This window comes from Heterocephalus glaber, unplaced genomic scaffold (assembly GCF_053883595.1).
Source record: "Heterocephalus glaber isolate CG9 unplaced genomic scaffold, H.glaber_assembly_v1.0 deba00001538, whole genome shotgun sequence".
In the NCBI taxonomy this organism is placed as follows: domain Eukaryota; kingdom Metazoa; phylum Chordata; class Mammalia; order Rodentia; family Bathyergidae; genus Heterocephalus; species Heterocephalus glaber.
The window spans coordinates 38,739,841-38,755,488 of NW_028258333.1; the positions used below are offsets into that span (position 1 = coordinate 38,739,841).

The 15,648-nt window shown below is 37.5% G+C and overlaps 1 protein-coding gene across 1 annotated transcript in view; it reads right to left on the reverse strand.

The window, feature by feature from the left end:
* The window catches only part of LOC147824575 (uncharacterized), a 121,445-nt gene that overhangs the window by 103,496 nt on the left and 2,301 nt on the right, over positions 1-15,648 (reverse strand). The window contains 1 exon segment of the mRNA XM_087189418.1: positions 10,191-10,281. The gene's annotated coding sequence lies outside the window, so the exon portion shown is untranslated.

The window sequence follows — 15,648 nt, forward strand, 5'->3', positions numbered from 1 at the left end:
ATTATTTTTACAGATGTTTCACTGAAATTCTATGAACATTACATTTTCTTTACCTTTTTTCTTTTTTTTGGTACCGGGGATCGAACTCAGGTCCTTGCTCATGTGCAGCAGGCAGCGAAACCACCAAGCTAAATCCCCAGCCCCTTCTTTACCATTTTTGCAAAAGGTACAATCTATCTTATGGGGAAAGGGCCACATAATTATTAGTGAGACTTCTTTAAGAATGGTAGACAACTGTACATTTTATTTAATCATACATATTTCCAAGAATCTAAAAGTCATTAACTACATCTTGAGTGTCAGAAGGTCTTCAGGTCTATATCAAGCAGTTAGGATGCTTAATTAAATCCTTTTCACATGGATTTTTTTAGGTTGGGTGTTTCTTCCTTTCCTGGTCTTCAGCCTCCACTACACAGGTGCCAGGAGCCCAGGGGAAATTTGTCAGGTAATCAAGTTATTGTATTGAGTTGATTATCTTACCTATTGGCTTCACTTTGGAGAGATTTGCCTTTACTCCTTATTATAGTTCAAATCTTAAATACTCCCCAAAGGCTCATGAAAGGCTTAGTCAGCAACTGATGCACCATGGGAAGTGGCAGAATCTTTAGAAAGTGAGGCCTAGTGGAAGGAAATTAAGTTACTGGGAAATTTCCTTGAAGAGGATATTGGGACCCCAGCTCCCCCCCCCTCCCCCCGCCAGGTCTCCCTTTGCTTTCTGGTCACCATGAGGTGAACAGGCTTTCTCCACCATGCATTTCTGCCAGGATGTACTGTGCCATGCCAGGGCCAAACAGATGGGGCCAAGCAACTATGGGCTGAAATTTCTAAAACTATGATCCAAAAGAAGCTTTTCTTCCATAAAAGTTGTTTATCTCAGGTATTTTGTCACAATGATGGAAGGCTGACATATTTTTTTTTCCCTTGATTTGTTTAGATGACTCTCAGTAGTCTCTATCCCTACAAAATAGAGTTTTCTAATTTTTAGGTCTCCAGCCTGAAAGTGACATGTTACTATAGACAGTTTTCAAATGTTAACCACTTCTCTAGGACACCCCAGTTATCTCCTAGTTTGTCTTTTCTCTGATAACTTCGCTCTAAATTCCCATTGCTCTACCTATCTCGTGCAAAGAAAAGGTAAAAACAATTTTCAGTCACAAGGCATATGTAGCCTGGTAAGTAAAAGCCTTTTTGTCTTGTTAAACATTTGGATAGGTTTGCATATGGAACTATGAGTCTGACCTTATCTTGAAGCAGACTTCCAAGATTAGACCAGGGAGAACTAATGTGTTCTATATAAAGTACAAGGATTTACATTTTGGGGCTGATATCCAGGGAGAAGAGAGTGCTGAGGTGAAATGGAATCCAGGACAGAGGAAGAGAAACAGATAGCTGGAAAGCCAATAGAACAGTTCCTGAAATAAAGGACACACCTGTAATCCCCTCAACTCTAGAGACCAAGTTAGGAGAATTGCAAGTCCAAAGCCAGCCTGAGCAACTTAGTGAGACCCTGTCTCAAAATTTAAAAAAGAGGGGGATGGGTATGTAACTCAGTGCTAGGGCATTTGCCTAACACACATGAAGCCGTGGGTTTAATCCACAGTACCGAAAAATAGTAAGACTAAGAATAAAAAGAAATGCCTATTATTTAAGTAGGAGTTCATACTGTTGAGCTATAAATAACCATACCCCATTCATCTTCATGGATTTTAACTAAAGTCTGATTTAAAAAAGAAAAAAGCAAAACACCTCACTTTTACAGATATACATTACTGTCGAGGGGAACAGTAGTGTTATGAATAGGTATCAACTGAGAAAGGCACTAGAATCGGCCAATGGAACCCCATGTAAAATAGGACAGCCTGTGTAAAAAATAGTGAGAAAAATCCATCAACTGACCATATTCTGTGGTAGCAGGAACTCAGCGTCAGAGGTTAGAATAATAACAAAAAGAAGGAGGAAACAAAAGAGTAAAATGAACAATAAAGAGGAGAAAACAGCACAAAGCATGCCAAGATTTGTTCTAAAAGCTTTGTTTTACATGTGCCACGACGACCATAAGAATGTCGTACCTACCCTAGCACTTGTTCCATCCTTTAGAGATTCACAGAAATCTTAGGGTTTTGAATATCCCACAGTAAATAATTAGCATTCAACTCAATCTTTTCTAGATCTCATAATAGCTAACATCTGGATAGCTTTTAATCACTAGACCTAACTTCTAGGCATACTCCAAGGGCAGCTTAAACTATGGTACAATATATCATAACTTCTTTCTAATTACTGAATGTGGTGGTACATGCCTATAATCCCAGAATTTGAGAGGAATCCCCACGAGTTTGAGGGCAGCCTGGGCTATATAGTGAGTACAAGCCCAGCCTGAATTACATAGCAAGATCCTGTCTCAAGAAACAAACAAATAAATAACTTCTTTCTAGCTTCTAGTCCTAATGTGCCCTGAAACTCACCATGAAAACTTACCTTTGTTGTAAATTTCATGTGTAAATTCCACTCATAATGATTGTGAATATTTTACCAAAAAAACTTTTTTAACAGAAAAAGTCAGTTACTTTTTTCCTTTTGTGGGCCTTGATTTTGTATCATCTCTCTCTTATTCCTGACTTAAAGACACTTGCCAGCAACATTCTCCTTTTCCTTAATCTCACACGAGGGTAGCTGGGTTGTTGCCTAGTGCCCTGCACTAAATTTTATTCCAAGACTAGCAAACTTGAATTTAGCAGGCCTTGACCTGGTCTTATATCTCTCCAGGACTTTCCCCAGTGGATAAAAAACCCTTTTAAAGTCATTCTTTTTTGTGTGTGTGTGGAACTGGGGATCGAACTTAGGACCTTGCACTTGCAAGGCAGGCGGTGGCACCACTGAGCTAAATCCCCAGCCCCTTAGAATCATTCTTGAAGGGCTCATCTGAGTCTTTCCTTAATAGTTAAGGCAGCTCTTGGCTGCCCTCTTCTGGGATCAAGTCCCCAAGCCAGCCATTCTGGTTGACCAGTAACTCTTTAAATTCCAGGTTCCCTGTGACATGGGATAGGTGAGATGGTCACAGTTGTACATCTTGACTTTCTTCTGCTGTCATAAGATATGAACAACACTATTTTACCTACATGTCCCTATTTTTTTAAAAAGGAGTATTTTGTGAGAGGAAAAGAGAGAAATGCCTAAGTCTCTCAGATAATAAGACACTCAATGGATTCAATAAAAACAGCATTATCTGACCCTGTGTGTTAAATTATTTCATCTAAAAATGTCACATGTAGGTTGCATGCCATAACCACTGACAAATACCTCAAAGTTTAAAAAAACTTCTCATATTTTTCTGGGATGACTAATTTTTAAAGATTACTCTGAAATAAAAAGAGTAAATAAATAGGCTTCTTAAAGTACTGTTTCTAAATTGGTACCACTAACTTAAAAAGTACACATGTGCGCATGAGCATGCACATGCACACACACACACCTCTTTTCTTGGAGGTGAAACTGAGAATTAAAAATTGTTTAGGATTTTCAATGCCTTCTATTCTAAATCTAAGAACATAGTTTATTCCTAAAATTAAGTGCTTTCTTCTCAATTATATAGATAGTATTATGAGGTTGGTGAAGCAAGGAACAAAACAAAAAGAAAAACGGGAGAAGGAAAGAATATTCTCAAACATTGTTGGTGGGAGTGTAACATTACATAACTACTTTGGAAAATTCTGTGGCAATTTCAACTAAAGTAACAGGTATGATACTCTATAACCCAGCATTTCCACTCCTAACTACTTACTCAAAAGAAATGAAAATATATGTTCACATATAAATACTTGTAAAAGAATGTTCATAGCAGCTCAATTTATATTAACCCCAAACTCAACTCAAATGTCCATTAACAACTGCATGGATAAATTCTCATATACTTGTATAGAGGAATTCAAACAACTATAAAAAAGAATACCTGCAACATGAGTGGATCTGAAAAACATTATGCAGAGCAGACACAGAAAAATATACATTGTTTATCTAACACAAAGTTCCAGAAAAGGAAAACTATTCTAAGGTTATAGAAGTCAGGATAGTGACAACCTCTGATGAGGGATTGGTGGCTACTGATGGGAAAGGGCACAATTTTTGGAGAAGTTTTGGAGGTGATGGAAACCTTCTATAGTATGAGTGAAAGCCCAGAGCCTCACAGTTAGTGTAAAACTTATTTTAAACCAAAGATATCTGAGACTAAGCAGATACAGAAAGAAGCCTTCTTGGAGCTTGCCTTATTTAACTAAAGGCAGAAACTTCTGAAAAATTAGGACTACCATCAATTTCTTCTTAAGGGTAGCAGCTTCTAACAGGAAAGAAACCAAAGAAAGAAGCCTCTCATAAATTTCTTTTTCAAGGGTGCTTTTATGGCTCTGAAGAACACATAATGAGCACTCAGACCCATGTATTGTTGCTTAAAACCACTGCGTTGTGGCATGGTTTTTATGAGGAAATAGATAACTGGAGCATTCTTTGAATTCTACTCAGGGGAAGGCAAACTTGAGTCTGTTGGGGTTCTAGAATTTCTACCCAGGGGAGTTCAGTACAGTATAGTAGTTAAACACATAGACCCCAGTGTTGGGCTGTTTTAGTTAATAAGCCCAGAGCCATTGTATAGACTATTGGCAAGTCACTAATATTCTTTATATCTGAGTTTCCTCATCTATTACATTGGAAAATGATGATGATATCTCTTCCACATTGTTGTTAAGATTAAATAAATCAACACATATAAAGTATTTACAGCAATATTTGACATAGTAAGCTCCACATCATTATTTTCAGAGTAAAGGTATCTCTATTATCTTAAATTATCACTTATCTGTGATTTACTCTTTCTGGAGTAGCTGAGCTTAAGAAAAATACTATTTTAAATTTTTTTGAGATATTGAGGGTTTAAACTATTTTACTTTTTATACATTTAGTGAGATTAAAAGGTACTAGAAATATAGCTCAGTGGTAGAGCACTCACCTAGCAGCCAAGACCTTTGGTTCAATTTATAGCACTTCAAAGAAAAAAAAAAAAAGCAAAAGAAAGCATTTGTCAAAAGACAAAAGTACAATGGTCTTATTTGGAATTCTAGTATCAGGCACTATCTCATTCTATAAAAGAGACTGAGTGTTCCAATCAGCTGAGCAGAAAGGTTGGCTTTATAGCCCAAAAATTGCTGAAGGAAGTAAAAATACAGAATAAACAGCCGATCCGTCATTTCAAAGTTACTTTCCTTATAAAGGTTAAAGCAGAGGGGATTTCCCCATCACACCAAAACTGGCCTTGTTAGGGGATGTGGCTATTTGCTCTCTTCCATCTTTAATTTCTTGGAAGATCAGATAAACAACTTAGTTTCAGCTTGGTAGCATGAAACTTTAGCACAAGTAACTCCATTTTGGTTTGATCTAGGCCTAGTGCAAGAGCTCAGTCCCAACCAATGGCTCCCTTATTTTATTTAACACATTGCATGTGAAAAAAAAGTGCTACGGGGTCCTTTAAAATAAGTCAGGTGCCATAAAGCGATAGTTGGCATAGAGGCAGAGAGTTAAAATTTGAAGACAATCAGAATAGTACAACACAATGGTAATGATATTTTTAATTCCATATGTTTTAGAATTTTGCCATTCTAGTAAGCAGAGCCATTCACTTCACAAAGTATACACTGTCATACAATAGTTTTATTTTTCCTTTGAGTCTGTAAGTGGTAAAATTTTTTTGTAAATGTATTTCTTTACTAATTGTATGAGTGATAAATGTCCTAATACAGGACAGAGAAAATCTGTAGGTTTTGGGCTTTAAAACAGTATGTTATTTTCCTTCTCCCCAAACCTCATTCCCCTAAAGACCAGACTCAACTAGATTAGGATTCCCCTGCTTTGTATTCAATCTATTTCATTTGGCATTCCAGTCTTTTATTTTTTTCTTCCTTACTAGAGTGCAAGGATGCACACTGATAAAGTTGTTTTGGTGAGATGAGGGAATGGAAGAATTATCTCAGTGAAGTAGGAACTGAGTTTTTCAGCCAAAATAATGGATTGGTTAGAAGGCCTGAGGGAAGGGGCGAGAGCTGGGCAGGATGTAAGTGATAGAAATAGGAGAAGTTGACTCAAGTAACGTAGACAGATCACAAGAACTGAAATTGGAGACTGCAAATTTGTAACAGGGCCAGTCAGCATGGTTCTGGAATTTTTCTATTGAAAAGTCCCCAAATGCAGAGAGAGAGAGTTCCCTGAAGGCAAAATTATCTAGGAATGGTTGAGAATAGTCATTTATAATAAGTATGTATGTGAATGACTGCAGAGTTTTAGAACATTAGAAATTCAATCAAGGTTTCTTTTCTTGAGATAATGAGGTCCAGCAATATCCTCAATTCATTAGCATTTCTAAAAAACAAATGTACAGTCTTCTTCAGCCTAGGAATTCCCCAGGTGAGGAAAAGTAAGAGGGAGGGTAGGCAGGACTGAGAAGGACTGAGAGAGAAGTAGAATGCCTGACCCCTCAGTCCCACCCAGAGCCTATGTATATCTTCCCCTGAGGGTGATCTGGGAGTCTGTGAAGGTGTTTTTTTTTTCTGTTACAAAGATAGCATTTAGTGAACCTAAATTTAACATTAACTATTTCTTGCACAGCTTTAACATACTTTGAATTTTTTCTTTCTTTTTTTTTTTTTTTGGTACCAGGGATTGAACTCAGGTCCTTGTGCTTGCGAGGCAGGTGGCAGAACCACTGAGCTAAATCCCCGGCCCTATACATTGAATTTTTTAAGACTGTAACTAAAAATACAATGAAGGAGAATTGTACTTCCTTTTAGGGGAAATTTTACCAAGAAACAATCAGAACTTCAGAAAATAATACCACTGATAACCTGTCAGCTAATGTTATTTATCTCTATATAATACATTTGTTTTTCTGCATTTGTAAGCTTTTCAGTCAATGATTCCAAGTATGGGTGTAGATGTATCATTATGTCATTATGCATTCTAGTGAAACTATGACTAAGCATTTACACACTGAAATGTGGGTTTTATTATAAGCCATGTGCAGTTTATTTAAGTAAAGTGGACAATATAAAATATTACATAAGGTGAGGACAGCTCTAGATCTGTAGAGCTGAGACCCAATGGCTCACAGTAAGACGTTTTCACTTTGGGATCAACAGACCCATTTCAGGACAGGATGTAGATCATGAACACATCTATGCACACAGAAGCATAAACATTTACATAAGCAGCCTGTAGTTTAGTATATGAAAATGGGCTCACTCTTAAGTGGGATATTTCGAAGACGAGGTCATGGAGGAGGGCATGGGAGTAGTTTAATAAGCTTGACCGGGTAGGGTACACACAGAAAAAAACCTCTATTCCTTCCCAATCCTGTATATTTAAACCCTCTCTTTAAAATGGTTTTTGTTGCTGGGCATGGTGGCATATGACTGTAAACCCATCACTTTGGAGGCTAAGGCAGGAGGCTCCCTTGGAGTTTGAGGCCAGCCTGGGCTACTCAGGGAGTTCAAGGCCAGCCTAACCTACATAGCAAGACCCTGCCTCAAAAAACAAACAAACAAACAAAAAAAACAGAAACATAAAAACAATAAATCAATGAAATGGTTCTTGTCTATTCCAGGACAAAATCTTGGGCATTGTTCCCTACTATTTTTACTGCCATTACAGATAATTAGGCCAGTTCAGTCAGATAATTTCTATTCCAAACTCTTAACAATTTAAATTCTCTCCTCCCTCCAGCTGAAGTCTGTTTCAGTTTATAAGGCTTTGATAGGGGAAAGGGTACAGTCAGTTTGTCCCTGTATTCTACTCCAGTCCCTTCCCAATTTCAAGGTTGCATTGGGTCCTCATGTTTAATTGGGGATGGGGGTGGGGGTGAAGAGAGGAAGCAGAGAAAGGGGACAGAAAAGCTCACACCACTGTAACCTGGTATTGGTGCCCTCCAAATGGGACAGATTCCAAATGCTGATTCTTTCCCATGAAGTGCTTTTCTAGATATTTCCCCACTTGAAGAATTCCTTACAAACCTTTTTTTTTTCTGGCTGACAGCTCCTGTAGATGGCCATCTAAGGTCTTTTCTTAGTCCCTAGTTTCCATGGGTTTCCAGTGTCCCATCACCACACTGAAGTCACCCAGCACACCATTCCAAATGGTCTTCTTGGGTCAAGTCCAACTCCCCTCAGAGTTCACATCTGGCTCATTATAGCCATGTATCCTCTACCTGTAGGTGCAGGTAATTCCCAAAACATTCCTGCTTAGCTCATTTGTCAGAAAAGCAGGTCAACCATACCCTTGAGAATTTCAGGTGTAAAACAGGTGTCTTGTATTCTCCAAGCTCCAGGGCCAAATGTGAAGCTGAATTGAGTTGTTGTTGTGTCTCCCCCTAACACACACACCCCTATTGGAGACTGAACCTGGGGCAATCTGTCACAGAGCTATATCCCCAGACCTTTTTAATTTTGAGACAAGGTCTTGCTAAGTTGTCCATGCTGGCATGGAACTTGTGATCTTTCTGCCTCAGCTTCCCAAGCAGCTGGAATTATAGGACTGTGACGCTATACCTTGGTTGAGGTTTTTTTGTTGTTGTTTTTTTAACCCTTTTTATTGGCTTAAGGAGAGGGTTAGGATCTGTTTTGAGAAAGAGACTGGACACCCTTCACTCCTTGCCAACTGCCAAGGGTGTATAGTTAGTGGATGTTTAAAATTCACCTCTCATTCCTTCCTAGAATCAAATTTTGACTTTTTTTTTTGGTACCCGGAATGGAACTCAGATCCTTGCGCATGCGCAGCAGGTGGTGAACCCACTGAGCTAAATCCCCGGACCTGGACCTTGACTTTTGTAAATACAGATGAGCCATAGGTATCTTGCTCCCTGTTGCAATTCTCAGCATTTACCTCATTCCTAGGCTATAGTGATTGTTTAATGGATGAGTTACTATGCCATTGGTAAATAAATTTTCTGCATGTAAGTTAAAGCAAATATCACAGGAAATCCTATATCAGATTATTTTATGGTTTTAGTTTTCTTTCTCCCTAATCCCCTAGTTTTACTTTCTTAAATCCAGATCTATTTTTGTCTAAACATTTAATTCACCAACTATTTTCTTCAAAGCAACTGCCTTCTTTCTCTGATTCATTGTATACTTTCTGAAGTTTTGCAGTGTAGGGGGTTTCATCCTTTGCAATTGAAAAGAATGCAAACTACAAGGAGACTTTGGAGTCTTTCTCAGGTTCCTTTTCATTCTGAAAGTAAAAGAGCTTCTGCTCTGGATGACAGAGGAAAACTGGATAGGATAAATTACTTTTCAATTTACTTTCCACAAAAGGGATCCTGCTTTAAAAGCAAACTTCTTTATAGATAGATTTGAGTGAATTTGATTCTTCTTTCAAATGGGCATGCTGTTGACACACAAAGAAAAACATCAGAACTGTTACACTTGCCTTATGAGTTGTTTCACATGGCCAGTTTCTACACCAGAAACTGAAGATCTTCCTCAATTCACTTTGGATACATAGTAAAGGGTGAAAGAAAACATTGCATAGTTGCTTTACAGGTTAAAGGTCCTACACTCATAGCTACTCTTTAGAATGAAAGTGACAGAAGCCCAATACCAACAGTATGGCAATGAAGGGAACTTATTTGCTTGCATCACTATGAAGTCCAGTGATATTCACTGCTTCGGGAAGGACTAGATCCAAAGGGTAAAAAGATGTTTGAGTCCTGATTATGTTTGGGTGTAAGAGCCAGGTGATAGGCAGAATAGAAATTCAGGATTTTTTCCATTGGAAACTACAGATTTATATCCTCTCCATTTTAATAACCCCAGCAGACAGAGAATGACTTCCTGATAGGATACATGACAAACTGTGATTAGACTAGCTTGAGTCACATGTCTCTCTTAGGCAGGTCTAGAGTCGATGTTTTACCCCTGGAACTAGAGTGGGATGGGGGAAACAGGTAGTCAAGAGAGGTCAGCCTCACTTGCATTACACAAAATGGGTTCCATCAAGAATCAGTGTTATGTTATTAGAAGATGTAAATGAATACTGGTCAGCCCCCAAAAGTTAAAAAAAAGAAGTCTCCACTTTAAACTCTTTCCGTGTTTGAGGATATAAAAGATAGCAATTCCTCACTGAATTCTGTTATCTATCCCCATAGTTATAAATACCTTTCTATCAGAAATCATCTCTAGTGGCTGGAGTACAGCTCAGTGGTAGAACACTTAGATTTACAAGGTCCTGGGTTTGATCTTCCTAGCACTGAAAAAAAAACAAAGAAAGAAATAGAAATAAATCAATAAATCACAGCTTTATTTCTAATCAAATTGCTATTGTACTAGCTGCGCATGGTGGTGCAAACCTGTAATTTCAGCATTTGGGAGGCTGAGGCAGGAGGATTGTGAATCTGGGGCCATGCCATCCTGGACTGCATAGGAAGACCTAGTCTCAAAAACAAACAGGGAAATAAAATGAAACAAAAATAACCCTCTAATGTTCTGATTTACAAGAATATTTCCTTTTGCTGGAATCTTTATTATTTTATTATTTTTAATTAATTATTGGTACATTTTAAACATATATAATGATCACATTTATCACAGGGAATTTATAACTGTATGTGACATATATTGTTCCTATTTTTCCCATTCCCTTCCCTCCCTTTAACCCCTCCACCTCTCCTTATTTACAAAAGCTTTGTTTTCATTTTTTCCTTTTCTCATTTTTTTCTTTTCCTTCTTTCCTTTTCCCCAGTCCCTTTCCTTAGTTACCCTTCTTCTTTGAATATTTTCTTCCTATTTCATAATATCTGTTATACATTTTGGGCCTCATTACACTTTCAGTTTCTCACACCAGAGAAACAATGCAGTATGTACATGTGTGTCCAATTTATTTCACTTAAGAGTATGGTCTCAAAGTGCATACATTTTCCTAGAAATATCTCAAGTTTGTCCTTCTTTATGGCTGAGTAGTACTACATTTTATTAAAAAAAAAAAACCCCTACATCTTCTTTATCCATGCATCAGTTGATGGGCATTTGGGCTGTTTCCAAGATTTAGCTATTACAAATTGTGCTGCTATAAACATAGGTGTGCATATATTGCTATGGTATGACGCTTTTCATTCTTTTGAGAAGATACCAAGAAAGGGAATAGCTAGGTTAAATGTAACCTCTAGTTTTAGTTTTTTGAGGAATCTCCACACTGATTTCCACAGTGGTTGCACCAGACTATACACTCCCACCAGCAGTAGAGAAGGGTTCCTTTTAACCGACAGCCCCGCCAGCATTTGTTATTGGTTGATTTCTTCATAGCAGCCATTCTTTCTGGAGATAGAATCCTAGCATTGTTTTCATTTGTATCTCGTGAATGACCAGTGATGTTGAACATTTTTTCATATATTTATTTGCTGTTTCTACTTCTTCATCTGAGAAGTATGTATTCATTTCAAATGCTCATTTTTGGATTGGGTCTTTAAATTTGAGGGCGTCTTTTTTTTTTAGTTCTTTATATATTCTAGCTATTAGTCCTTTGCTGAGGAACACCTGGCAAAATTTTTTTCCCACTGTGGTTTGTTTCTTCACTCCGTTGGTGGGTTCTTCGCTGTGAAAAGGCTTTTAAATATGATGTGATCTTGGTTGTTTATTCTTTGTAATTTTTCCTGCATGATCAGGATTTTGTTAATAAAGTCTTTGCCTACACCTACGTCTTCAAGAGTTCTACCTATTCTCTCTTCCAGCAGATTTAGTGTTTCTGTTTTAATATTTAGATCTTTGATACATTTCAATTTTAGTTTAGTGCATGGTGAGAGATATTGGTCTAGGTTTTTGTTGATGTTTTGTTTTTCTTTTTTTGGTACCGGGAATTGAACTCAGGGCCTTATGCTTGCCAGGCAGGCAATGTACTGCTGAGCTAAATCCCTGGCCTCATATTAGTCTAGTTTTAATCTTTGGCAAGAGGAAAGCCAGTTTTTCTAGCACCATTTATTAAAGAGGCTATCTTTCTTCTAGTGAAGGTGTTTGATCCTTTTGTCAAAGAGGCCTGAGTGTAGTTGCAGTTGTTTCTGAATCTTCTAATCTGTCCCACTGATCCTCAGGGCTGTTTTTCTGCCAGAACCATGCTTTTTTTTTTTAATCACTGAAGCTTCATAGCATAATTTCAAGTCAGGAACTGTGATGCCTCCTGTCTTGCCCTTGTTACCCAGAATTGCTTTTGCTATTTTAGATCTCTTCTGGTTCCAAATGAATTTTAGGGTTGTTTTCTCTAATTCTGTGAGGTATGCTATTGGTATTTTGATCAAGAGTGTATTAAATCTGTATAACAATTTTGGAAGTATGGCCATTTTCACTGTATTGGTTCTTCTCACCCAATTACAAGGGATATCTTTCCATTTCCTGATATTCTCTTCAGTCTTCTTTTCTGGAGCACTGTAGATTTCAGTATAAAGATCTTTCACTTCATTAGATTGATTCCTAAGTATTTTTTTTCAATGTTATTGTGAAAGGTGTGATTTCCTTAGTTTCTCTCATTGAATGTTATTTGTGTATAGGAATGCTATTAATTTTTGAATGTTGACTTTGTATCCAGCTATGCTACTGAATGTGGTTATAAAATCTAGGATTCTTTTGATGCAGTTTTTGGGGTCTTCTATGTAGAGTATCATGTTATTCCCCAATAATGATAATTTAACAATTTAACTTCTTCCTTTCCTATCCCTATTCCTTTTATTTCTCTTGTGTAATTGCTCTGGCTAATGTGTCTAGAACTGTATTGAAGAGGAGTAGTGATAGTGGACATCTTTGTCTTGTTCCTGATTTTTAGAGTGAAAACTTTCAATTTTTCACCATTTCGTATGAAGTTGGTTATTGGTTTGTCATAGATGGCTTTTATCAGATTGAGATATTCCAATTTTCTTTAGGGTTTTAAGTGTTAGACTTTTGTCAAATGCTTTTTCTGTGTCTATTGAGATGATCATGAAGTTTTTGTCCATGGTTCTTTTAATATGGTTTATTAAATTTATTATTTGTGTATGTTGAACCATCTCTGCATCCTTGGGATGAATCCTACTTGGTCATGTTGTATAATCTTCTTCATGATTTGCTTCACTCTAAAACATTTTTCAGAATATTTTTCATTGTTATTAACCATTCATCCATTCCTCCAGGTAGTCTTTATGGGGTGCTACTGTATGTCAGCCTTGTGGCAGGTTTGGGGGCTACAACAGTGAACAAAACAGGCCTGGGCTCTCCCCTCATGAAGCTTGTTGAGAAGAGTGATCCATTAAACAGATAAACACAGTGCATACTGCTAGGAAGAGTGTGGAAATATATTTATTTTTTACATCAAGCAGAAAGTTTGTTTCTCATTTTTTTTCCAACTAAGATATTAAGTTTCAATTTGGATTGTCTGTGGAGAGCTACAACCCTGCCAGTGAACAGTAAGGGGACATTGGTTTCCTTACATCTTAATCTCTGAACATCAGCAGTGACCCACAGATTGGTCAGGTGTGTTAGAACATGAGAATAGGACCTAAGTGGATTCTATCATTCAGTCAATAATACAACAATATTTAATGTATGTTGTGGCTTGTATCTAAGTATCCCCCCAAAGCCTCATGTGGTCATAGGTGGGGCTTTTCCAGAGGTGGCTGAATCCAGAATATGTAATGGTGGGATTGTGTGTACTACTAAATTAGTCCACTGATTGGTTTGTCATAGTTCTGGGTAGGATTAAAGGTGCCTCACCCTGGGTGAGAATACTACCCACCCTAAGAGTGGGTAACCTGGATAAAATATAAAGGACAGAAAAAGGACCTCTGCCTGCCATGAACTATTTCTCCTCTGTGATGCCCCTCTGCCATGCCACCTTGCCTTGGAGCCAGCTGATTATGAACTGAAAATTCTATTTACTGTGAGCTAAATAAACCTTTCCTACTTTTACTCTGGGTTTCGGGTATTTTGTCTCAGCATCCCGAAAAGTAAGTAAGACATTACAGTATAAGAAATACTATATATAGTATTGCAATATAAGAAATATTATTGAGGGTACTGTAAGCTTCATTAAATATTCAATAAAACTCAGTTTATTGAGCCCTATTATAGGTTTAGCATTGGTTGATTTTTTTATTTTTGTGAGGGTTAAATTTGATTTTTAATTTTGTTTAAGTCTTTGTGGCCTGTTATTTGAACATGCCCGATACTAGTATTATACTATCATCATTTAAAAACTTTTAATTATTAGTATGTTTGTAGTATATGATTAATTATGGAGAGTTCACATATGTACATAACACATCTTAACTCTTTTTATGTCTGTTCCCCAACTCCCATCTCTTAGTCCTCATCCCATTTGCAAAAGATCTGTTTCTCTGTTTCCTAATTTCTGTTTTATTTTTGCCCTTTATTTATACTTTGGGTTTCTCATATAAGAAAAACTACGTGATATTTAAGTTTGTGTATTTGATTTATTTCACATAACAATATAGTCTCAAGGTACATCTATTTTTCTACAAATGACTCATTTACTCTTCTTTATACCACAATGCGCACTGGTTTAGGGCAGAACAGAGCAGTGTCCCTGACCAGTGAGTGACTCATCATCCAAAAGGCAGTTACAAAGGAGAAAAGCCAGAATAAAAATGGGTGTAAATCCACTTAAGAGTGTAGAGGTGCTGAGTTTTACCCCTTAAGAATGTTCAACAGGGACTTCAGAGATAAGAATTTGCACCTTGTGTGCAGTGTGGCACATACCTGTAATCCCAGCTACTCAAGAAGCTGAGGCAGGAGGATCACAAGTTTCAGGCCAGTCTGGGGAATTTAGTGAGAACTTGTCATGCATTTAGCAATCATTATGGGAGAATTTACATCGTGGCTAAAACTGTTATGGTTGCTATGTATAAACAGGAATAAGGCTGTTACTGCTTTTATTTTAGTCAAGGTCTATGTAGTTCAGTTGGCCTCAAAATTGCTATACAGTCCCGACTGGCCTGAAATATGCAGTCCTCCTGCCTTAGCCTCCTGAAGTTTTACACATGAAATTATTATAAAATAGGGTATTCAAATAGTATAGAGGCATATAAAAAGTCTTGATTTTATGATTACTCATCTTTCAGACACTTCCCATTCCTGTACAAACATACACACTTAAAAAACACAGTGATCAATCTTTTTTTTTTTTTTGGTACCAGGGATCGAACTTGGGTCCTTGAGCTTGCGAGGCAGGCAGCACAACCACTGAGCTAAATCCCTGGCCCATGATCAATTTTTTTTGGCGGGGGGAGAATCGAGACAGGGTGTCACTTTGTAGTTCAGGCTGGCTTCAAACTCCTGCCTCAGCTTCCCAAGTGCTAAAATTACAAGCATGTGGTAAGACACCAGCTCAAGATATATACTGTTTTGCTACTTACTTTTTTCTCTTAAGACATAATGAACATCTTTCCATGTCAGTACATACTGGTTTACATTATTATTATTCCTGTTATTGTGCTGGGGATTGATCTGAGGGTCTCAAGCATGCTAAGTAAATGCTCCATCACTGAACCACACCCTCATTCCCTACTTTTTTTTTTTTTGAGACAGAGTCTTGCTAAGTAGTTCAGGCTGCCCTTGAACTCAAAGTAATCCTCCTGCC